Source organism: Panthera tigris, chromosome B4 (genome assembly GCF_018350195.1).
Source record: "Panthera tigris isolate Pti1 chromosome B4, P.tigris_Pti1_mat1.1, whole genome shotgun sequence".
Taxonomy (NCBI): Eukaryota; Metazoa; Chordata; class Mammalia; order Carnivora; family Felidae; genus Panthera; species Panthera tigris.
This window is the reverse complement of record NC_056666.1, coordinates 13,527,027-13,553,532: the sequence shown is the minus strand read 5'-3', so window position 1 is coordinate 13,553,532 and position 26,506 is coordinate 13,527,027. Positions and strand designations below refer to the sequence as shown.

The 26,506-nt window shown below is 40.0% G+C and overlaps 1 long non-coding RNA gene across 3 annotated transcripts in view; it reads right to left on the bottom strand.

Annotated features, from left to right (window-relative positions):
* The window catches only part of LOC122240225, a 76,733-nt gene that overhangs the window by 30,891 nt on the left and 19,336 nt on the right, over positions 1-26,506 (bottom strand). For all 3 annotated transcript variants that reach the window (XR_006219639.1, XR_006219638.1, XR_006219637.1), the window contains exons 2-3: positions 8,133-8,218; positions 2,032-2,085 (exon numbers count right to left, since the gene is read on the bottom strand). This is a non-coding gene — a long non-coding RNA (uncharacterized LOC122240225). The remainder of the gene's footprint in view (positions 1-2,031; positions 2,086-8,132; positions 8,219-26,506) is intronic.

The following is a 26,506-nucleotide window of genomic DNA, read 5'->3' as shown; positions in this document are numbered from 1 at the left end:
CGCAAGTCTAAAATGAGTTTTAGGAAGTTGAAGCCAAGATGTCTTCAATCCTCTTCCCTTTAGATTCTTGAGGGGGAGTATCTGCCCCGTGTGTCCTCCAGCCTCTGCTTCCATTGTCACATGCCATCCCCCTCTTCTGTACTCAAATCTCCCTGGGCCCCCCTCTCAGAAGGACACTTGTGATTGCATGTAGGGCCCACCCAAACAGTCCGGGATAACCTCCCCATGTCAAGGTCCTTAATCACATTAGCGAAGTCCCTTTTTGCCATATAAGGTAATAGTCACAGGCTCTGGGGAGAGGACATGGATATCTTTGTGGCCATTATTCAGCCTAACATAGACACAGAATTAAAGCTCGACACCAAGCAGGGGCGCCCGGGTGGTTCAGTCGGTTGAGCGTCTGACTTCAGCTCAGGTTGTGATCTCACAGTTGGGGAGTTTGAGCCCCACATCGGACTCTGCTGTCACTGTGAGCCTGCTTTGGATCCTCTGTCCCCCCCTCTCTCTGTACCTCGCCTGTTCATGAGCTCTCTCTCTCTCAAAAATAAAAATAAACATTAAAAAAGAAAAAAACCAGGAAACTTGACACCAAGCAGAGAATACACTCCTTTCCCAAGTACACAGAGTAGATACAAAAGCAAACACATACTAGACCTAAAATGAAACTTCAATAGATTCCAAAGAACCAATATCATATAAATCTTGTGCTCTGATTATTACGAAAAAAACCCGTTAGAAATTAGTAATAAACAGATATTTAAAACAAACACCCCATGTCTAGGAAATTATTAAATACTGAAAAAACTACGTCAAAAAATTTTTGGCTGCATCTAAAACAATAGAGTAGTGCTGTTCATTCTGTGATGATGGAAATGTTCCATATGTGCTCTGTTCAATATGGCAGCTACTCACTCCATGTCACTCTCCAGTATTTGAAATGTGGTTAGTGTGACAAAGAAATTGAAATTTTAAACTAGTTTTAATTTTAACGAACTTAAAGTTAAATAGCTACATGTGGAGAATGGCTGCGAAATTGTATAGCACACAGAAAGAGAAATTGTGCCTTTAAATGTTCTTATAAGAAAATTTTAGGGGTGCCTGGGTGGCTCAGTTGGTTGAACGCCCGACTTCGGCTCAGGTCACAATCTTGCAGTTCATGGGTTCCAGCCCCGCATCCGGCTCTGTGCTGACAGCTCAGAGCCTGGAGCCTGCTTCTGATTCTGTGTCTCCCTCTCTCTCTGTCCCTGTCCCGCTTGTGCTCTGTCTCTCTGTCTCTCAAAAATGAATAAATGTTAAAAAAAATTAAAAAAAAAAAAGAAAATTTTAAAAAGGTTGAAAAAAAGGGGCTAAAGAAGGGTTGGGAAAAAGCAAAGCCCTTATCTCATAGAGGTAAGGGCAAAATCAACAATAAAAGAGAACATAAACGAAACAAAAAATGAATTATTTGAATAGATTAATAAGATGGAAGGAACTCTGGCAAAACTAATTAAGAATGAAAGAGGATATGAATAAATAAAATACAAGATTACAGGTATAATAGCTAGAGAGCCACAGGGGCAGTGGAAGCCACTGTTAATGGTGCAGGCTAGAGTGCCTTTACTCAGGCTGGGTGTGGTAGTATGTCCATGGGATGTGGATGCCATGTTGGCATTCTTTTTTTTTTTTTTAATGTTTATTTATTTTTGAGAGAGAAGGAGCTGTCGGCACAGAGCCCCACGCATGGCTTGAACCCACAAACTGTGAGATCATAACCTGAGCCTAAGTCAGATGCTCAACAGACTGAGCCACCCAGGTGTCCCATTTTAGCATTATTTCTACCTGCATAGGCTTAAAATATGATTTTCTGGCTTTCTTGAAGATTCCCTGAGATACCAATATCTTATTATTTTAATGCAGGTTTATTAAGGTATAATTTACATGCAATAAAATTTCTTCTTTTCAAATATAGTTCTATGAGTTTTGACAAATGGAAAACCATTGGCCACCATCTTGGAATATTCCAGATGGTGCAATTACAAGATGGAGACAAACCTGTGTCATTGAGTCCTCACTTGGAGAAGAGCTGTCCAGAAGAGTTGCATTGGACTGTGGCAAGAAAGAGAAATCAACCTTTATTGGATTAAACTCTTGATTTTTTAAAGTTTATACATTTCTGCAAAGTAGTGTAGCCTCATCCAATTAATTCATTGCTCCCCTTCACTTTACAGGCTTTGCCTGAGCTTTTACTTTCCCTCAGTCCTAACGTGTCACTCGTTTCCCTCTCTGAGGCCTTTCTATACACTTGGGAGTGTCTTCCTTATATCTCTCATGTGAATATGACTTGCTTATTTCTTATGAAGCCATGTTGGAGGCAGGCATGTAATTTAGAAGTAAATTTCAAGCTAAGGTTGTCATTACTTAAGTACTCTATACACCACTGAACCTTCTGAAAGTTAAAATTTCAGTTTCCATTCTCTTAAGAAATAAGTCAGCAACAATAAGAAGAGTAAAAATGTTATTTCAATTTTATAGCAACACCCCTCCCAACCCTGACACACACACAAATGAAATTGTCAACATTGTGTGGTATTTACCGGTAGGGAACTTCCAAGCCCTGATTCCTGCTCTACATTCCAGCATGAGTCTCAATGCTTGTTCCCATTGGTTTTCAATTCATCAGGCATCTGGTCCCAGGGAGGGGTTTATAGGACATTTTGAATTCACAACTGTGTCCAAGTTTATAGGGTAGGAGGCAGAAAGTTTCACGTGTTGATGACCGGAGATCTGAAAGATGTTAGTCTAAGCTGCAGCTCAAGCTAAGGTCATCCTTCATGACATTTATAGAGCGTTATTACTAAGTATAATATCGGTGAGACCAGAGTGCACCAGAAACAGAACCAGTTAATTTAATGTGAGATGTGTCTTTCTGTACAATCAAGTGCTTGTTTCTTATGGAGCCAAATGTAAACGTTGAGCCTGAGAGATAGAAGATTTTACGCTTTCTATTTTCTCTCAACTATCAGTCTCGGAGTTTTTGTGCGACATAGGGGTGAATAACAAGCCACATGTAATCTTTATTTCTTGGGCTCTAAGAATAGGGTAACAATAGTATCCACATAATAATATTTCTCTGTACCCCTACCACCCATTATATAGCAACCCCAACCTTCTCCCCTCCCTCAAATTGTTCTCTAACTGTTCCAAGAGCTGTTGGGAGTGCCTATGAATAATGTTACGCGCTACCACCTTCAGGACCGAGGCACTCATCCCCCCCACGTCAGGAGTGCTGGTGGCCTACAGTTCTCAGATGAGTCCCTTTCCCAGAAGCGCCCTCTGCCAAAGAGCTGCCCTGTCCAAAGCCCTGCCCCCTTTCTGGGAGCAGCCTGGATTCAGTAGCTGGTCACACAGGGGGATCACCTATTCCCAGCAGGAATCAATCCCAAGAGCACTCCTTGATAAGCTTTCCACACATCAAACTCCAGCTCAGAGTCGGCTTGCCAAGGAACCCAGTAGTTCAGGAAACAGACTCTGGAATTGAATTTTGATGGCGGGTCCCCTACCAGCCATCTGGCAATAGCTGCATAATTGGTGATGGTGGAGTGGTGATAACCCCTGGTGTGCAGCAGTATTACCATTGCTAAACTTTTTACTAGCCTGGAATAGGGATCAGAGCTAGTGATGGGATGGCACTGGAGGGAGGTATGAGTGCAATGTTTTAGGCAATTTGAAAAGTGGGCATTATTAATGATAAGGAATACTGAATTAGATAGCTAATGCTAGAGAAAATCAATGAGTTGGAGAAAGACAATGGCAGTCTGATAGTAATTCATTTTTTCTTTTTTCTTCCCTCTTTTTATTCTTCCTTTCTTTCTGGTAATTTCTTATCCATTATTTTCAGTGTTCTCTCTTTCTGGAATTTCTATTCACCAGATACTGAACTTTATGGGTTGATCTCATTTTTTTCCGTCTTCCCTCTTCATTTCCACACCTTCCTCTTTCCCTAGACTCAACTCCACAAACATTCTGATTCAATTCCTCCAGAAAGTAAGTTAGTCTTCCCTGGGGGTGGTCACAGGGAGGTGGGGGGAGAGCAACAACATGGCTGCCTGGACTAGAGAAAGGACATGGTGTCTAAGTGCTCTTTAACAGATTTCCAAACAATCCCCCACTCCTAACCTCCAGATTGTTTTGTGCCCCCGGTTTCTAAGCTTTTGAGAGGGTTGGGAAGTGTGGCAGAGGAGAGGTGGATAACGGCTTAATGGAGATTAGCTGGTTGACCATCCTGTATCCCTTAACGTGTGGGTTTCTGTGTCAGCTCAGACAATTATCACTCCCCTTCCAGTTTCCTCTAATATCTCTGACTTTCTGTTGTTCTCCTTTTCTGTCCTTTTTGTCCTTATGGCTTTAAACCCTTTAAATTATTGTTATGGAGGGTGCCTGGGTGGCTCAGTGAGTTGAGTGCCTGCCTCTTGATTTCCGCTCAGGTCACCATCTCACAGTTCATGAGTTCGAGACCTACATGGGCCTCTGCGCTGACAGTGTGAATCCTGCTTGGGATTCTCTCTCCCTTTCCCTCTGCCCCTACCCTGCTTGCTTGCAGTCTCACTAAATAAATAAATAAACTTAAAAAAAAATTATTGTAATGGACTGAATGTTTGTGTCCTCCCAAAGCCCTGAACTGCAATCTGATGGTATTGGAGGTGAAGCCTCTGGGAAGTATTTAGGTTTAGGTGAGGTCTTGATGAGATTAGTGTGCTTGAAAAAACAGGAAGAGAGGCCAGATCTCACTTGTTCCAGCTTTCCCTCTCTCTCTCTCTCTCTCTCTCTCTCTCTCTCTCTCTGCTATGTCCTAGGTGAAGACATAGTGAGAGGGCAGCCAGCCTTCTGCAAGCTAAAAACCCAATCGACTGGCATCTTGATCTTGGACTTCCCTGCCTCCAGAACTGTGAGACAATAAATGTCTGCTGTCGAAGCCACAGAGTATTTTGTTATAGCAGTCAGAGCTAAGACATTGTTTTACTGTTAAATTCTTTTACTGTTATTTTAGTATTCTTTAGTTGTTTAGAACTTGGACCAAAGCTTTGAACCATATCAGGAAACATATCCACTTTTAATTTCCTTTTATAAAAAAATGTTTGTTTAGAGAGCACATGCGAGCAGGGGAGGCACAGAGAGAGAGGAAGGGAGAGAATCTGCACTGACAGTGCAGAGCCAGAATCAGCCTCGATCTCAGGAACTGTGAGATCATGACCTGAGCCAAAATCCAGAGTCAGACACTTAACCAAGTCAGCCGCCTCGGAGCCCCACTTTAATTTCAAATTCAGTGTCTCTTTAATAAATGAGATCATAAATGATGATGCTTTACAATCTTTTTTTTTTTTTTTTTTGGTACAGTGTAAAGATTTTTAGTCTGTAGTCAAACTACCAGGGCATCTGCCCTCCTCATTCCTTTGTCACCACCTGCCTGGGGTATGCGCCATGCAGGAAAACGGGTATGGTTACCACACCTGCCCCCTCAGGGGAGGGGAATCACAAGGAGCTGTAAGTTTTAAGTAAGGAGGGATGTGAGCACGGGATGAACCATTGTCTAGGCGCAGCTACTGAGAAAGAACATAACACATGTGGTTTAGGAAAGAAGCCTTTTTACTCTGAAACTGCGTGGAGCAAAACTTTATAGTTATCTAGCCACTCTCTATGGATAAGACATCCTAATGACTGTATAGAAGAATACAATGCTATCTGCCTTTATTCACTCACCAGCACTGCCCTCAGTACCCGCTGTCTGTTCTTGTGGCTGCCCCCTGGGGGTGCTGAAAACACCCCTGAGTTGCAGGCTGTGGACCAGGAAGAATGGTGAACTGGGCTGGGAAATGAGCCCATCTGGGGAATCTCTGAATCCATGCAAAGATTAGGGGCCCATTGAAGGAAGCTAAGTAGGAACCTGAGAGATCAGTATTACCTCAGATGTACTGGAAGAAGCTATAATGATATAAATATAATCCTGATGCTTAGAGATTTGCTGGGCATTGAACAGAGAATGTCTGCTTTTTTCAGTCTGACACATCAGCCCATCAAATTTCACCTGTGCTTCTGAGTGGAAGCAGAAAAGCTTTTGCTTATGCTCTCTAAGGAAGGTTACTTTGTAATCAGCTGGGATTTCTGTGTGAGGATTAAAAAGAGGGGTGAAAACAATTCTGGAAATGTGAGGGAGGGCCAGTCTTAGTTTGAGGCACATCCTGTGACAGTCAAATCTAGTTTTGCAACAATTAGGGCATTTTCAACAGTCTCAGAAATGTTTGAGAAATTTTTAATGACAACAAGGAAGTGTAACCTCATTTTAAATTCATTTTGATCTTAAAATAAATATGAGGGGGGCGTGTGAAATCAAACAATGACACTGTTATTGGCCTGCTCTCGAACCATGACTACGTTTGTGGGTCTTAGACTGGTTTCCCGCGTCTTCCACTCCTCTCTTGCTTAGATCACCCTCCTTCCTTAACACTTAGAAGAAGGTTGACCCCTTCTACTACTTTCAGGGGTTGATACTGGATCCCTGAATTTTGTTGTGATTGTCTTGCTGGGATATGGGCTCTGGCCTGGGGGCAAGGGAAGTCTTCCCCTCAGGGCAGGGGATGTTCCCAGCATCAATCACACTGGGACAGGATGAGCCTAGAAAGGCAGTTGTCAAAGGAGAGACGGCTCCTTTCTCTCACGGTCTTGTCTCTTGATCCTAGTTTCTAATGTGGTCTAGATGGGCAAGGGGGGTGGGAGGTGAGATGGTCATTACTAGTTGGAGACTGGACAGTAAAGAGGCAGTGAGGAAGCGCTGGGGGACACGGTAGGGATCAGTTAGGGCTTTGGGGCACTGACAATGATGTTACCTATGCAGCCAGTAAAACAAAACAAAACAAAACAAAACAAAACAAAACAAAACACAAAACAAAACCAATAACAAACAAAAAACAAACCCAGGTTTTAAGAGGAGCAATTCTGTTTTGTAATCAATAAAGTCTGCTTAAATGCCACTATATTAGGACTCATCAGAGAAGCGTCCTATCCAATGGGATAGACAAAATCAGATAGATAGGCATAGGAGCAGATTTATTATAGGAATTGGCTCCCACAGATCTGTTGTTTGCAAGGTGGAGAACTGGGGAAGCTGGTGGTGTAATTCAGTCTTCGTCCCAAGGCCCAAGAATCTGGGAGCTAAAGTATAAACCCCAGCTAAATCTCAAAGCCAAGAACCGGCAGCACGGGTACCTAAGGGCCGGTGAAGGTGGTTGTCTCACCGCAAGCACTGAGAGCAAATTCACCCTTCCTCTGCCTGTTTGTGCTATTTTGGCCCTGGTGGATTGCCCACCCATTTTGGGGAGGGTGGTCTTTACTCAGTCCCCACTTCAAATGCTAACCAACCTCTTCCAGAGACACCCTCAGAGACACAGTCAGAAATATTGTTTCACCGGCTCTCTGGGCATCCCTTCACCCAGTCGACTCGGCTGAACTGTGGAGGAGAGGCGACAGGTGTGGCTTCTCTGGGGCTGATGTATAAAGGGGAGGGCAGTGCCTCCCAAGGTTGTTGTGGCAGGACAGGGATGAGTGGGATCCCCAAGGGGAAAGTGAATGTCAGCAGACAAGGACATGGGCTGTAAGAGCAGCCATCCTTCCCCACGCAACTTATTTCATTTCTGGAGGCCAGCAGCTTTCCCTTATTGTACTTAGCAAACTTGCTCATATGCCCTACTGGTCTCTGAACTCTAAGAAAGCAAGAATTCTGTCTTGTTTGCTCATATCCCCATAGCAGCCCCTACCTCAGAATCTTCAGTGTCATGGGTTCACAGTAGGTATCTTTTGAATAAATGAGTCCTACTCTTAGTGTTTCATCTCTGAGTTCTATATGGACCATGACTAATGTTCTTAAGGCATTCTGACAATGGCACCAAATGACTTCATTCGCTCTTAGGTCTTAGATCAGCCTTGTTAGTCTTCTCTTTGGAGAGATTGTTTGAGCCAAACCTTTGACTTATATCTGTGACCCTAGAAATAATTATGTTGGTACCATGTTACTTTGGAATGTTTCTATGCTAGCTTTTTATTTTAAATGGAAAGATTGATATTTGCATATGGTTACAAAAAAGTCAAACAACAGGACATACCATGAAAAGTGTCTTCTTCCCTGTCCAGATGTTTAGGGCTCTCTCTCCAGAGACAGATGCTTCTTAGGCATACTTCCATAAATTTTCTATATAAGTATAAACACATATATGTATATATTTATACAGGCATATTTATAGATGTGTGCACATATTTAACACAATTTGGAACATACAATATAACTTGTTTTTCAATTTGCTTTTATCATTCAAAATAAATTTTGGAGATTTTCCATATTGTCATATGTAAATTAGCCACATTCCTTTCTTTTAAAAAATGTATTGGAAAACTCACATATGATTTAAGTATAAACCATACATAAAGATTTATAATGGAAGAGAATTATCTGCCTCACAGCCTCACCTCTATCCCTGTTCCCTTAAAGGCAACCGATTTTTATCTGTTTCTGTCTTTGGTTTTCTGATGCATGGAACCATATTATAAAGGTTTATACTTCTGTTTCTTAATTTATTGACCTGAAATATTATCTATTGACATTCTGCTATGATAGATGACCATCTATCCCACTAATATGGTTTTGTCTTTATTTATCAATTCTAGACATTACCACTGATTTGCTAATAGGGCAGGTGAGGATTTAGTTGGTTACTCCACCCTATATCTTCCTGATATGGTTCCATCTCTATTTAAATTCTCCTTCTGGTCACCTCTGCAGCTTTAGACATGACATGTAACTCCATTCCTCTTTTTTTTTTTTTTTAATATTTATTTATTTATTTTGAAAGAGAGAGAGAGAGAGAGAATGAGTGGAAGAGGTGCAGAGGGAGAGAGAGAGAATCCCAAGTAGGCTCCACGCTCAGTGCAGAGCCCAATGTGGGGCTCGATCTTATGCACCACGAGGTCATGACCTGTGCCAAAGACAAGAGCCAGAAGCCCAAATGACCAGGCCACCCAGGTTCCCCAAGTCCATTCCTCTTTGCATCAACCATAGGGAGTCCTTCTGACTTTGAAATATAACAATATTAGCAAACCTATCCTTCTCTCCAACTACATCACCACCTTACAACTTGTTCATTTCTCAAAATCTCCCAGCTCTCCCTTTATTTTGCCATTGTCAAGTTGATAATGTTTTTATCCTATTCTGTAATCATAATGAAGTCTTCTGTGATTTGCTGGTACTTGTGGGTCATTTATTGAATAGGACTCTTTAGCAGCAAGTGACAGAAAACTCAACTTATGCAAATGAAACAGGAAAGGAAATCCAGGGGGAAATGAAGACTATGCAAAGCTTCATTCAAAAGTATTTTCAGGACCCAGTTTCTTTCTCTCCATCTCTTAAATCCTGCTTTGTGCTGATTCTACCCTGCTTGTCTCCCCTCAAAGAGACAAGATGTTGGCAGCTGCTCCAGTCTTCTACTTTCTCAAGTTCAAATTGAGTTAATCCACTGGAAAGAAGAGGAAGTTTCTTCCAAGTCAAATTTGGGGATTTATTCTGATTGGAACAATATGTTCTCCTGTATATCCTTGAACCCATCACTGTGATCAGGGGCTTGGGGGATGTTGGTCACCTACCTCCCACCGCTAGAGCCAGGCCTAAAGCTCTATCCAAAGGACAGGAGGAGTTCCCCAAAAGGAAATCAGGGTGCTGTTACCAAAAGAAAGGGGGAAAGGATGCTGGGCAAATACCCACCGTAGACCACAAGCTCTAATGTCTGTAGTGTTCCGTTTACATAAACTTGTGAACTGACTCAGTGAAAGATACAGAGAGTGGAGGTTTCTGTGCTCTAACAGTGGTGGAATAAATTTTTTAAAATGTCATTAGCCAAACAAAACACATCTTTAGGCCTAATTTTGCTTTAGGCCTAATTTTGCTTGGTCTGTGTATTAATTTGTGAAAGTCGAAAAAAAGAATGGGAATAGTATTTATTTTATTATAGCTACGTATACAGTTTTTATGGCAGCGCAAATTAATGTTTTCACGTTTTCTAGGACCCCTGTCATGACTTGTGTGGCACCCGAAGGGCATGTTCCTGGGATCAAGTTGCAAAGACTCTCCCCTCCTTGCTCTCCTCCCGTCACTCAGAGCTCAGCTGCTAGGTGTTGACTGCATACGCGAACCACACTTTAAATGGCAGATACTGCTGCCTATCCCGCTGCCATTCCCTCATTCTTCCTTGCTAGGATCTTTTCTTCTGCCTTGCTTGTTGCCCTTGATGTTGGCAGTTCTCAAATGTCTTGTGATGTCTTATGATCTGTTTGTATTTTCACATGAGGGAACAGTTTGAGGATAGGGAGCTCTGTGAATGTTGACGAGATTCGGTAACTAACGGGTTCACTTTAAATGTATAGGCAGATGGGGTGCCTGAGTGGCTCAGTCGGTTAAGCGTCCGACTTTGGCTCAGGTCACAATCTCAAGGTCCGTGAGTTTGAGCCCCGCATCGGGCTCTGTGCTGACAGCTCAGAGCCTGGAGCCTGTTTCAGATTCTGTGTCTCCCTCTCTCTCTGACCCTCCCCCGTTCATGCTCTGTCTCTCTCTGTCTCAAAAATAAGTAAACGTTAAGAAAATTTTTTTTAATAAATGGATAGGCAGAGAACTCTCAGCTACTATACTGGGGCCGAAATAAAGCAGCAGAGGGCCTTTATTCTTGGACATTGACATCCACACTAGCTGGCCTTGTTAGTTCACTAGACAATTCATCAAATAGATAAGAACCGTAGATAAGAACTGATTAGAAAAAAACCTTTTTTTGAAGACAAATTTAAATAAAACTCTGACCCCCATACCTTAACTTTTATTTTATTTATTCACGCTTACTTATTTATTTGATTTAATTTATTCATTCACTCATTTATTCATTCTCTTACTCATTTTGTAGCCTCTTTGCAGGTATAGGAAGGTATAGAAAAATTTGACTTTCAGAGGCAGACCTTCAATTAAGCTCACATTTTCAGACCTTCTCTTTTTTAAAAGAATTTTTAATGTTTATTTATTTTTGAGAGAGAGACAGAGAGAGAGAGAGAGACAGAGTGTAGGCAGGAGAAGGGCAGAGAGAGAGAGGGAGACACAGAATCTGAAGCAGGCTCCAGGCTCCGAGCTGTCAGCACAGAGCCCAGCCCAATGCAGGGCTCAAACTCATAACCTGTGAGATCATGACCTGAACTGAAGTTGGATGCTTAACCAACTGAGCCACCCAGGTGCCCCAGACCTTCTCTTAAGTTTCATTGTACCTGTTGCCCAAGACAAGAGGTTTCATGTGGTTATGCTCAGCATGCTGGCTTTCTGTTTTTTGAGTTTTCTTTTCATTAATTAATATTTCATCTGATTTTTGTTTTATAGGAATTTGTTGCATTTTCCTGTATGTTAACAGCTTCCTTCCTATTCTCTTTGGTATTGTAAATTCAAGTCTTTAAAAAAATTCCATTACTAGTATCTTAATGATTTCTTAGAAAGGGAAGAATATAAATACATGTACTTAATTAGCATACCATATTAAAAATGAAGTCTCTACATCCTTCTTTTTAATAGTTGCATAGTTTTCAATTGTCTGCATTTTTAAAATATGTATTAACTTGTCTTCCACTGATTAACAATTAATTTTGTGATTCCAAACACTGCTGCAATGAACATTTCTAGACATATCTCTAAGCATAGGTATATCTGTAGAATAAATTCCTAGAGGTGAGTATGGGATTGAAGCCTGTTGGAAAGTTCCTCTTTGGGGCAGATGTGTATTTTTGGAAAGTGATATTGTATAGTGATTAACAGCATGAACTCTGGGGCCGGGCTGCCTGGGCTCATAATCCTGGCTCTCTTCCTTAGCAATGCTGTGACCTTGGGCAAGTTACTTAAGTTTCTGTGTCTTGTTTTTCTAATGGGTAAAAATGCAAATTAATAATATCACCTTTCTCCTAGAGTTGTGAGCATTAAATGAGTTAATTTGTTGAGACTCATGACTGCTAATAAACACTCAATAACCATTATCTGTTAATGTTGTTATTTTAGGTAAGACTTAGCTACCATGCTAGCTAAAAAGAAGTCACTGTTCTTCGTGGGCTGGGGCTGGCACTTTGGCCAGAGTTCCTGGGTGCGCCCCTTAAGGGAGACGAGGTGGTCCTTGTGGCCGGGCTGCAAACTCAGGGCCAAGAAGAGAGATACAATGGGTCTGAGGAAGGCTCAGAACTTTTTTGCCCAGAAGTCTACCAACTGTAGCCACCTGAAAGCTGCATTGTTAACTGTGGTCTCTCTAGTTCTAGACAGTGCTTGGCATGTAGTTGAGGGAATAAATGAATGAGTGAATGAGACCAGGTTTAGGAATGATTTTTACTTCTCTTTAATTCCTCCTATCATCCACAAGCCTTCAATAAACCATTAAACCATTGTTAATCATTACATATTCGCTTGACTGTAAACATACTTGGTAGAGAGGGGACCAAGAAGGCCCCATGTGAGGGACGCATCTTGGAGTCACCCTGCCTGAGGGGACGATAGCAACCATGGTAGAAGTGAGACAAAACACTTGGTGAGGGAGCCTGCTGAAAGCCTGGACTTCTTGCTATCATGGGGAGGGGGGATTTACACTGCTTGTACTTGGATATTAAAAGGAGAATGATCTCTCAAGACTGGGAAATCTGGTATACCCGAGTTAGCACAGGCTTGCTGCATGGTAACCTCTCAAAAATGGTGGCTTTTTATTTAAAAAAAATTTTTTTGATGTTTATTTTTGTGAAAGAGAGACAGAGCACAAGTGGGGGAAGGGCAGAGAGAGAGGAGACCCAGAATCCGAAGCAGGCTCCAGGCTCTGAGCTGTTAGCACAGAGCCCAACATGGGGCTCTAACTCACAAACCACGAGATCATGACCTGAGCCGAAGTTGGATGCTTAACCAACTGAGCCACCCAGAGGCCTCATTTATTTCTAAATTTTGGTAAAGACTAAAGCAAAGTCTGCATTGATGCTGTATCTGCCTTCCTCAAGCCATATCTGACTTGGTGTATCTTGGCTATGACTGCCCATTCAGAGCAATATTCCCAGTATAGCTGTTATGTTGATGACTGTCAGGTTGAATGAGACTCACAGATCAGATAGGGAGCAGTGATCTCGGACTTTCTACCAGCCCTTCTCAACAGTATAACCTAGCATTAGTCTCTTGAAATTTCAAAGAGTTGTTTTCTGTCTCTGTAAAATGGAGGATTAGTGCTATAATATCCACCACCTGTCTGGACTTAAAAGAACATCTTGACATTAAATTAAAAGAGAGAGAAAATGAATAAATTAGAATGGGTAATATACCCTGAAATCTTGATCTGAAAGTCACTATTAATGGTAAAACCATTACAGTATTATATTTCTCTAACATTTCTAGCAGATGTTTGGCTAAGGAAAAATCTCAATTTTGAGCGTATTCTTAGAATATGGTTATAATTTGTTATTTTTCACCATTCACATATTGATGCACTGAAAAAGAGAAGATCTATGTTCCAAAGGGGGTTATTTTCTAAAATTAAGTAATATATACAGTAAATGAATGGAACACGCATTCACACATAATACTTGTGTTAATTGTTCATTTGGGCTAATTAGTTTTTTGTTTCGGTGTTGTTGAAAATTAATCAAGGACCTAGATGGGTAGTGAAAAAACAAATTAACAAAGACTCATTTATAGTTACCAGAAGGAGTAATATGGATCCTGAAGCCAGGAAGCTTGTTTGGAGAAAGATCCAGATAAGTCCCTGTAACATTAATCCCCAAAAACATGGATCTCTCCAGACAAAAGATTCAAACGTACCTCCTATTTTAATAATGAAACAGCTGCCAGGGTCGAGGACCCTCTGGGGGTCTTCGTTTGTGATGGATAAATGGGTGGTGTTTGTTTTGTTTGGGGGAATCAATATTTGAAGGGGGTAACCGAAGAAGGTTATGTTGCTGTTATGATGTTATTGATACACGGGCTAACGCTATTATGGTGGACGCTATCAGGCTACGTTATCTTTATGCCTCCAAGGTAACCTGAAGCAACTGTCTATTGACTTGGCACTACCTTACACTGGAGCGTCTGCCCGGCCTTGGGACTGTAACCCAAGCCAACACATGCCTCACAGGCAGCTTTCTTTAGCCACTGACGGCATCAAGGAAGGAAGAGCGTGAAATCACCCGGGATGGGATGGATGCTTCCGAAGGGGAGTTGGCTGCTAAGTGACTCCTAAGGAGGGTGGAATTGCCATCTCTTAATTTTGTATTTAGGAGTAACCACTAGTAAGTCCTTCTCTTCAGACAAGGAGATACTTATTAGAAGGAAACCGGAGGTGATCTGAATCCCTGGAAAAGTTTCCCCCACTTTGAACTTTGCAATGTTTCACTGCAGGTCATGTCCACGTGGAAAGCAAGGCTCACCAAGAGACTGAAATCTCCATCTAGAAGGATGCATCCATTTCCATGCTCAGCTCTGCTTGCTTGTTTCGGGAATACAAGGGAGAATGCGCCCTTTGATCAGCCCAGCACAGCTGATCCTCATTCCACCATCTATGTTCAGCCCACGGCCAAAGCAGACCAGCACCCAAGTCGCTCGAGAGGGGAAGAAGGAACTCCAGAGAAAAGGCGCGATTCCAGCATCCGTTCAGAGAGAAATGGCAGTGCAAATCTGAGTTCAAGTAATCACAGTGCCAACCAGCCTGCTGAGACCCCTGAGGATTCGTCTGGGTCCTTAGAAGGTAAATCGGACTGTGAAGCAGTTACTTTCCAGACTTCTATCCCCAGACCATCAATTATTGAAATGCCAACGGTGAGTTTTCCCAATGCTGTTATAGAAGGAATAGTGTTGGAGGAGAGTTCTGATCATTGGTGGATTCCTTCAGGAAACAAACACGGTTAATGTTATTAGTGAATAAGATGTTGAGGGGAACTCTTAGTAGTGAGAGGAAGTGTGTAAAGCCTTTTAAATTCTCATAAGGTTCTTAAAGGATGTAGAGGGAAGCAATGACAATAAGCACTGGGGCCTTAATAATGGCCAAAATTGGCCTTTAATTAACTGCCCATGGTGCTTCAGAGCCAACGGTGTCTCAATAAAAGATTAAGGGTAAGGTAGTCTGGGAAAGCTTTTTCTTTTCTTTAACTGGTACATGAATTTATTTATATGAAAACCCACAATATAGAAGATTTGTTCACAGAATTAAGAAATTGCCCCTACTTAAAAGGAATCACATGGTATCAAAGCAGTCTGGGAAAATTTGGAAATGATGAACCCTATGCATATCAGTAAAGAAAGGAAGCGACCTATAAAACTATTCATAATATGGGTGTTCCTCTGACAGTTTTCCAAGACTTAGAGGCAGGAGAAGGAAGTTATTTGGAAAAAAAAAAGTGCTGCTGCTCTTAAAAGGCATAATCTTGATATATTTATCTATTTTTTTTAGAGGTATTACTGAATTTTTAATTGTTGAAAATTCTGATTGGATTTAGCTGCACAGCCATGTCAAAGTTCTTGGCAATCCCAAGAGGCAGGGTTTCTTGAATAGTGTTTTCTAGAGATACCTCTTGAGCATTTTTTGGTTATATTCCTGGTCAAGAAGCTTAGGACCAGACTTAAAAAACTGTGAACTATTTGGGGATCCATTACTAAGACATTCTGATTTTTCAAAAATCATTTTTTTTCCATCTAGTCTAACATATTTTGTCTGACTTGGTCACCAAGAAGACTCATTAGCATTGAAAACTGCAAAACAGTGAAGATAGGGTTAAAACATGTTTTTAAAAATAGTTTCATTTGATATTTTACATGCTTATCTTAAATTACTGAAGCTCAGCTCTATTTTCTACATCCTTCTATTCTGAGATTGGACAGAGGATTTCACCAAACCCTCTGTTATAGCAAGAACTGTAATGGTTTGTTTTTGTTTTTCCCCTAGCACCACTAAATCAAAACCTCAAAAAGTAAACAAAAACCAAAACATTTGTTGGTCAATTTTCAGTTTATATACACATGCAGATTAAGATATTTTTAGTAGTACTGTAGTTAGCTGAGTGGACATCATGGCCAAGTTTTTATTTGTTGCATGTTAAAGGAACCAATGATGTACCATTTGATTCCAGCAACCTAGGACCCACCCTGTATTGCTAAATACAGCAGCACATACAAAGGGTTGATTTTATTTTATCTTCCTGTTTTAGTGGCATATGTGATACAGGGACTCAAAGTAAATACGTGTATTCAAATATAACCAATTAAACACGGCAGAGTAACATCCATATTAATTGCCCACTAGTATGAGCAAAGGCATGGATAGACTACAGAGGTGAGGCAGGCCTTACGATGGAAACAACCTCAATGCAAGATGAAATATAAGTGTCCCAAAGAAGACACACGTGAGACAGTTGAAAGGAGGTTGGAAAGGTACATTGCAGGGGAGGTCGAATTTGAGACTGGTTTTTTAGAAGGTGGGTTAGGATTTTTAAAGGTAGAGATGAAGGGGAAGACATTGCAATAGAAGAAAATTGTGTGAGTAAAATGATGTGGGGGAATGTAGCATAGGGACAGGTACATCAGATTGGCTAAATTGGAGAGGTACCTTGGAAAGGTAGATTGAAGGCAAAAGTGGGATGTCTTGAATGCTGTGGTCAGAACTGAATTTAGTAGGCAGTGGGGAAGCTTTAAGAATTTTGAACAGAGAAATGTCATGCTTAGGATTTCATGAACAGGTACAGCTATGTAGGATGGATTAAAGTTGAGAAGACTGGAGCTGAGGTCATCGTAACAATCCTGGCCTGAGGATATCATAGAAAGAAGAGAGGAAGGTGAGGTGGGTGGGGAAAAGAAGAATGGACCCTGCGGTAGTAAATACAGTAGCTGCCCAGGTCCCAAACTGGGTAGGGAGGGAAGTGAGACCAAACTGGCAGTGGCGAAATGAAAACATTATGAAACTAAGACCGGGCTGTTGGGCGGAAAGTGGGTCTGCGGGCATGGTAAATGGGCCTCTATTGTAGTTCTTTCTGTAGCGGGGATCTAATATTTATAGAGCACTCACCGTATTTCTGCTTTACAGGGAATATTCCATGGACCCCAGTTACAGTGAGGTGCATATCCTTATGAGTCCCATTTACAAATAAGGACACTGACACTTAGAGATGGTAGGACACTTGCCCAAGGTCATGAAGGGAGGAAGAGCCATGATTGAAGCCCAGATCCTTATTATTACTGGTGTGGTGCTTGAGGATTTACAATGAAATATTTGTCCATGATCTCACTAGACATGCAATTAAATTAAAATTTCATGTGTGTGTATGTGTATTTGTATGTAAATGTATCTATGTATATAATCATCATCATTATTATTTGCTTTTTATTCATTTGCTTAACTTAAAAAAAACAACTTAGATTCATGGTGTATAACACAATGGAAAGGGACACTTTCCACTTTGCATCCTGCTGATGACAAGACTTTGTTGATGATAGTGTGGGACTGTTTTGAGATCTTCTGATTAAAAGTGCCATAAGACTGCCCAGATTTTTCATTACCTAGTAATTTTGTAGTGACATGTTTTCCCTCGGCAGATGACGAATGAGCTTATTTTATTATAGTCTTGCCTGGAGGCAAAAGTACTTCCCACTGTGATACACTGATCCTCATCATTTAAGCTGCCTTGGTGGAAACAACAAATAATACTCTTTTTTAGAGCTGAGCCTCAGAACATAACCAAAGCTAAGAAATGGGGACAAGTCCCTCTATCTGTTTTTAGTTACCTGGTATTCAGACAAGAAAGTGATTTTTAAAAATCTGAAACAATGCCTTGTCTGAGAGGAAAAGCTGAAGATAGAGAGGCCAAGTGAACTAATTAAAAAAGCAGGTTTTTGGTGGTGTAGATGTATGTGCACATATCTATATTTATGAAGTGATATCAATTAGTCTTCAATCCTTTTGTGGCCATCTCTTCCATGTTCCAGGCCTGCAATCAAGGTGATAATAACCCTAAAATTGGAATGTTTTATGGCTCCTGGTTTTCTTCTGATTGTAATTTTTTTTCTTTCTTGGTGGTCTTGCAATTGAAGTGTCTAATAACTGGTGGGATTGTAGAGTTAATGAAACACAGCAGTATGCTGTTTATTTTTCTGGCCAAGAGTTATCATGTTCTTACTGTGTGCCAGGACAGCCCTAGCTCTGAGGAAACAAAGACTGAAGACAGAGTTTATGAAGTTCCCTCCATTCCAGTGGGAGATACAGTAAACAGGTGGTGTCAATGCAATATGAGAAGGTTTATGGGTCAACAATAGACACCATAAGAGCACAAGGAAGAGACTCCTTTCCTACCCTTGGGAAGACAAGGGAGGCTGGAATATACAGAGAAGAAGGGGTTCTACCTTATTCTTTTAAACTTTGCTTCCTAGTTGAACGGTGCTATTTTCCTCCTCCCTCCCTCTCCCTTAAATGTTGGCAGTGTAAGGACACAGTTCCCACACTAAGCAAGTCTTTCTACAGCAGTGGTAAGTTTTATCTAGTTCTTACTTCAACAAAGTAGCCTGCCTGACACAGGAAGAGAAGGTAATTGTGGTTTGGGAAATCATTCCTGGGTATTTTTAACTAAAAGTTAGTTTTGTGGGGGGTGCCTGGGTGGCTCAGTCAGTTGAGCATCTGACTCCTGATTTCAGCTCAGATAATGATCCCAGGGTCATGGGATTGAGCCCTGCATCTGGCTCCTTGCTGAGTGTGGAGCCTGCTTAAGATTCATTCTCTCTCTCTCTCTCTCTCTCTCTTTCTCTCTCTCTCTCCCCGCCTTGTCTCTCTGCCCCTGCCCCTGCTTGTGCACTCTTGCTCAGTCTCTCTCTCAAATAAATAAAACGAAAAACATTTAGTTTTATAAAAAGGAAGGGAAACAGGGCCTATCTTGGAGTTGAAAACACCATTGCTTTTAGTAACAGGCTGGTTTTGCTGCTAGACAGAGAAGTGGTAACCAAGATATCCCTAGACCCCAGGCTTAGGCTGTCACTGCTTTTTAGAGTCTGAGTCTCCGTTATGCCATCAAGAAACACAGTTTTGTCAGTCATCCTTCTGTAAGACCTAGTTCCTTGATACCCACCCTTACAAGAGCCTGATGTATAAATCTGAATGACCGTTTAGTTGTCAGCCTGGAGGACTGTCAGGGTAGGGCTTACTAAGCCATCCATTTATTTTCTCTACAGGAAAATTATACACAAAGAGAAATGATAACCAGAAATCTGTTGGAGAGTGTGAACTCAGAGGAAGTGGGGGCTACATTTTTTTTATTATAATAAAATATACATAAGATAAAATTTACATTTTTAATTATTTTTACATATACAGTTCTGTTGCATTAAGGACATCCACAGTGATGTGCAACCATCACTACCATCCATCTCCAGAATTCTTTTCATCTTCTCCAACTCAGACTCTGTATTCATAAAACACTAACTCCCCATTCACCATTTACCCTTCTTCTCATCCACTGGCAACCACCCTTATACTTGCGGTCTCTAGAAATTCAACTATTCTCAGTACCTATGTAAGTGGAATCAGACAGTATTTGTCTTTTTGCATCCAGCCTATTTCACTTAGCATAATGTCCTCAAGGTTCATCCATGTTGAAACATGTCAGAATATCCTTCCCTGTTAAAGCTGAATAATATTCCATCATATGTATATATCACGTTTTGTTTACACATTCATCTGTCAATGGACATTTGGGTCATTTCTACCTTTTGGCAACTGGGAATAATGCTGTTATGGACATGCATGTACAAATATCTCTTCAAGACCCTGTTTACAATTCTTTTGAGTATGTACCCAGAAGTGGAATTGCTGTGTCACATGGTAATTCTATCCGTAATTTTTCAAGGAATGGACATATCGTTTTCTATAGTGGTTGTACCAAATGCACCAGCAATGCACAAGGGCTCCAATTTCTCCACACTCATGCCACCATTTGTTTCTAAAGTTTTTGTTCATTTGTTTTGACAATAGCTATGATAATGGGAATGCAGTGGTATCTTGTTGTGGTTTTGATTTTCATTTCCCTAATGATTAATGTGATATTGAACTTCTTTTCATGTGCTTATTGGTCACTTGTGATCTTCTTTGGAGAAATGTCTATTCAAGGCCTTTGCCTTTTTTTTTTTTTAAATTGAGTTGTTTTGTTGTTGTTGAATTATAGGAATTCTTTAAATATTTTTAATATTAATCCCTTGTCAGATATATATGATTTGCAAATATTTTTCTCCCATTCTGTGGGCTGCCTTTTCATTCTGTGGATAGTGTCCTTTGATGTACAAAAATTTTAATTTTGACAAAGTCCAATTTGTCTATTTTTTGTTTTGTTGCCTATGCTTTTAGTGTCACATTCAGTAAATCACTGCCAAATCTAATACCATCAAGCTTTTTCTCTATGCATTCCTCTAAGAGTTTTATAGTTTTAGCTATTACATTTAGATCTTTGATCCATTTTGAGTAAGGGTCCAAATGAATTCTTTTGCATGTCGATATCCAATTTTCCCAACACCATTTGTTGAAAAATTTGTCCTTTTTCCATTAATGATCTTGGCACCCTTGTGAAAAGTCAATTCACCATATATATGAAGGTTTATTTCTGGACTCTCTATTACATTTCATTGGTTTATGTGTTTGTTTTTTATGCCAGTAGCACAATGTTTTGATTACTATAGCTTTGTAGTAAGTTTTGAAACCAGTAAGTGTGAGACCTCCAACTTTGTTCTTCCTTTTCAAGATTGTTTTGGCTATTTGGGATTCCATATGAATTTCAGGATGGATTTTTTTTCCTACTTCTGCAAAGAAACATCATTTGGATTTTGACAGGGATTACAGTGACTAGTTAGACTGCTGTGAGTAGTACTGACATCTTAACAATATTGGGTCTTCCAATCCATGAACACAGTTTATCTTTCCATTTATTTGTGTCTTCTTTAATTACTTTCAGCAATATTTTGTAGTTTATAGTATAAAAGTCTTTTGACTCTTCAGCTAAGTTTATCTCCAAGTATTTTATTCTTTTTGATGCTATTGTAAATGAAATTGTTTTCTTAATTTCCTTTTCAGATTGCTCATGTTGGTGTACAGAAATACAATTGATTTTTGTCCATGTGTTTTGTGTTCTGCAATTTTGCTGAATTCATTTATTATTTCTTTTTAAAAATTTATTTATTTATTTTTAGAGAGATAGAATGTGTGTGTGAGAGTGGGGGAGTGGGAGGGTTACAGAGGAAAAGAGGAGGAGAGAGAGAATCCCAAGCAGGCTCCACACTGCCAGTGCAGAGCCCAATGCAGGGCTCGAACTCATGAGCCACAAGATCATGACCTGAGCCAAAATCAAGAGTCGGACACTTAGCCGACTGAACCACCCAGGTGCCCCTCATTTATTACTTCTAATGGGGTGTGTGTGTGTGTGTGTGTGTGTGTGTGTGTAATCTTTATGGTTTCTACATATAAGAGTATATCATTTGTGAACAGATAATTTTACTTCTTCCTTTACAATTTGGATGCCTTTTATTTCTATTTCTTGTCTAATTGACTGGAATTTGGAATGCTACTCAACAATACTGTGTTGGATAGAAGGGCAAAAGTTAACATCTTTGTCTTGTTCCTGATCTTAGAAAATAAACTTTCAGTCTTTCATCATTGGGTCTGATGCTACCATTGAGCACAACATGGGTTTTTCAAATACGGCTTTTATTGTATTGAAGTAGTTTCCTTCTATTCCTATTCTGTTGTGTATTTTCATCATGAAAGACAGTTAAAGTTGGTCAGTGCTTTTTCTGAATCAATTGATATGATAATTTTTCCTCTTTATTCTGTTAATGTGGTGTGTTACAGTGATTGCTATTTTGTATGTTGAACTATCCTTAGATTCCAGGGATAAATCCCACTTTGTCATGGTGTAATCTTCTTAACATGTGGATGGCATTCTGCTTACTATGATTTCGTTGAGGAGTTTTGCATCAATTGTCATCAGGGATATTGGCCTCTAGTTTTCTTTTCTTACAATGCCTCTAAGTTGGGTATCAGGGTAATGTTGGCCACACAGAATTATTTACGAAGTGTTCCTTCCTCTTCAATTTGTTTTGGAAGAGTTTGAGAAGGGCTGATGTTAATTATTTACACATTTGGTAGAATTCACCAGTGACACCATCTGGTCCAAGGCTTTTCTTTGTTGGAAGGTTTTTTGGTTACTGATTTAATTTCCTTACTAGTTATAGGTCTATTCAGATTTTCTATTTCTTCATGATTTAGTCTTGGTGAAGAGGAGCTACTTCGATAGCATCACTGAAGTATGGTAATTATAATCATGATTACCAGTTATTGAGCACTATTAATAGACTAGGCATGGTGCTAAGGCCTTACATGGATTAGCTAATTTGATACTTCTAATCCTTTTGCAATGTTAGTTCCTGATAATCCCAATCACTCCTCACTCAAAACTTTCCGAAGCCTCTGCGGTTCCCTAAAATATTAATCACGTCTTCATGGTGGCCCGCAGATCCTATACAAAGTATACCCTATTGCCTCTTGGAACTTATCTCCTACTGTTCTTACTGATGGGGAAACTAGGACTCAGTGGAGGTAAGAAATCTGAATCATTTCCACTCTAAGGGTAACCTTTTTAGCGGATAGGAAACTCAATTCAACCAGTCAAAGCAAGACTTCCTTGGCCAGTGCAGAACTCATGCTACCAATAACTAAATAGCTGCTTATTCAGCTCTCCTTGTCTAGGCTCCATGCCCACCCTTCTTTTCTTGGCACAGTCTTTGTTAAGACCTGGGATAGTTTAATTAATTGGGTTTCAGCTTCCTTGGTTAGAATCAGATTCCGGTCATGTTCTGTTGGAGCTACATCAAGGCCACGCTAATTTGAATTTGGTGTTGGAGAGACTCCTGGATACCTATTAACAGAAAAGCTCCTGGAGCTATTCACCTCTACAGGCAAGTGATCTCATTCAACAAATTTATTTTGATTTTTAATGTCTTAAAGTTATCTTGAAGTTGATCCTTGAGAGTACCATCTGCAGAGGGTAGTACTACTTAGAAGCATATTTTAAACTTGTGTGTGAACATCTATCATCCCTCATCCCACTGTTAACTCCACATCCCCCTTCTATAAGCATTATTGGTAGCAATTCTGCTACGCTGCATTTCCATTTTCTGGTACAAATCAGTTTTCCTGCATTTCTTTATAAGGAAATCTTCCCTTCCTTTTCTTATGGGCCAAAATAGAAGAGAACACAATTTTAGACTACGTATAAAAACAAATATCCTATTAAGGAAGTTCTCTGCTAGGCAGATGATTTTATATAAAAATTTTTTAATAGAAAAAACTTATAAATCCATGCAAATATTACTTTTCTAGTTCCTTTTCATGCTCCCTACCTCCCAACAAGGGGGCATATGAGCTGCTGGGGACTCCATCCCATTCATTTTAGGGTCTGACAATTTCTTACACTAGGTTTCTACTTTCAAAAGACGTTAAACACAGTGCCATGATAGTGCATGATATACCCAGTGTACTTAGGAATTTTCCAATCCAGATATTCAGTTTCATCCCAACTGGAAAAGAGATAGCTTCCTGGCTTCTCTTAGAATGAAAGAAAATAAATTATCCTCATAACACCATGAAAATTTACATCGCACAGCTTTGACTATTGGAGACTGTCCATAAAAGACTACAGAGAATGGTAAAAATGCAAAATTTTCGGAAAATTTAGAGCTGAGGGGCATATATATTCCAAGCTAAGAAATGAAAGTTGAGTGTATAATTTCATCAAATTTTAAAGCATAATTTTCAAGTGAGGTTACTCTGGCATTTACAATTCAAATAAGAATGATAAATATTATCTAAGTAGGTGTAGATACGTTGGAGAGAGAGAAGTACAAAAGGAAGAGGTCAGCCCACTTTTGAGCTGCGTCTATTTCTAGCTCATCAGAGAGAATCTGGCAATCTGCCCATGACCTACTTGATCTTTTGCCCTCATTTTCACAGGTGGTTAACAAAAGAGCAAGGTTTACTTTGTTCATAGTCACTGGCCTGGAGTGTCACACCAAAGAGCTACCAAAAAGATGCCAATTCATTGATTAGACCCATTTTCCCTCAATACTTGGATCTGTAGTGTTAGAATTTCCATTCTCTTGATTATATAACATGCAATTGTACCTCAGTTAAAAAAATTCCACTATTCTACTCATTGGGTATGCTGGAAATGAACATTTCTTCTGCTCCAGGACCCACAGGGGCTAGTTGAAAGAATGTGCTATATTAATCATGGTAAATTAGAGGTGGTTTTTCTCCCCCAGCCAAGGACACATGTTAACCTGATCTGAACTGCCTTTAGTTTTACATTCACAGTTCCTCCTTTCCAAAGAAAATAGAGCTCACTAAGTTAACACTCCTGATGTGAGGTTGACACACGTGGTTTTGTAATTCTGTACCAGGGGAGGTGAGAGTTTGGAAATTTGGGGATTTAGAGGAAGGGGGAGAGTCTCTACAAGGGGCATAGGACTGCCATGGGAAGTGTTTATGATTTTGTTGTGGCAAGATGGTTTGTGGGTATCCCCCGTTTAGTTAAAGAGAAAATGACAACTCAGGCAACTGTTAGAAACTAAATACACTGGCATAATTTGGTTGTCCACAGAAAAAGAGAAACTTTCCCTCAAATAGACCACCCCCATAAGGAGAATCAGTTTCTGTAACTTAAAGCACCAAATCTCAAAAAGATGTGTCGTACATTACTTATTACTAAGGGTAATTAATGTACTGCAATTTGGAAATCATAAACTGCCTTTAATACTTTTTTTATATAAAACGATGCATACTCTTATAAAAATTCAAATGTGATATATATACACTTGTCATTAGAGCTAATTCAAAGTTATCTCTTTTTTTAAGTCGCCCATGTATGTTCAAAAAAATCTTTGCCAAAGGCACCAAGAATACACAATGGGTAGAATGCACTCAAACTGCAGCACGTGATACAGAGAGATCATTCATGAAAGGAATAGCCAATCAATGTGCCAGATTTCATTGCTGTCTTATTTTAAGAAATTGCCACAGGCACCCCACCCTGATCAGTCAGCAGCCATTAACATCGAGGCAAGACCCTCTATCAGCAAAAAGATTATGATGTGATGAAAGTTCAGATGACAGTTAGCATTTTTTAGCAATAAAGTATTTTTTAATTAAAGTATGGAATTGTTTTTTTAGACATAATGTTATTGCACACTGTAAATAGACTACAGTACAGTGTAAGCTTAACTTTTATATGCACTAGGAAACAAAAAAATTCATTTGACTCATTTTTTGTGCTATTTGCTCTATTGCAGTAGTCTGGAACTAAACCTACATATCTTTAAGGTATGCCTGTGCATAAAACTAAAAAGCTTCTGCATAGCAAAGGAAATAGTCAATAAGATTAAAAGGCAATCTATAGATTGGGAGAAAATATTGGCAAACCATATATCTGGTAAGGGGGTAATATCCAAAATATATAAGGCACTCATACAACTCAATAGCAAAAAAACCAAATGACCCAATTAAAAGATGGGTAAAGGCCCTGTATAGACATTTTACCAAAGAAGATGTAAAAATGGCCAATGGGTATATGAAAAGATGCTCAGTACTACTAATCATCATGGAAATACAAATCAAAGCCACAATGACATATCATTTCACATCTGTTAGGATGGCAGTTATCAAAAAGCCAGAAGGACAGGAGAAAAGGTAATGTTTATCACTTACACACTGTTGATGGGAATGTCAACTGGTAGAGGCATTAAGGGAAACAGTATGGCAATTCCTCAGAAAATTAAAACTAGAACTACCATATAATCCATCAATCTTTTCTTCTAGGTACATATCCAAAGGAAATAAAATCACTTTGTTGAAGAGATATTTGCACTATGTTCACTGCAGCATTATTCATAGTACACAAGACATAGAAACAATTTGAGTGTCTGTCAATGGGTGAATGGATAAAGAAAATATAACCCCCCCCCCCAACACACACACGTATATAACAGAGTAGAATTCTGTCATTTGTGACAACATGGATAAACCTGGAGGACATATGTTAAGTGAAATAAGCCAGACACAGAAAGACAAATACTTTATGATTTCACTTATATGTGGAAGCTAAAAAAGTTGTCCTCATACTAACAGAGTGCTTGTTGCCAAGGGCTGGGGATGGTGGGAAAAGTATAACTTTCAGTTATAAAGTGGGTAAGTTCTGGAGACCTAGGGGGAGATAAGGGGAGGTGTTGAGCTGGGCAGGCAGTTGCTGGCCAGGAAGTGCTGATAGTGAATAGAGGGCGTGAGAAAATTGTGCAGTAGAAGCCCCATAAAGGGTACGTGGGAGGCTATTTAAGGAAGAACTTGAGGGGGAGCATCCATGCACATACCCTGAACCAGTAAGA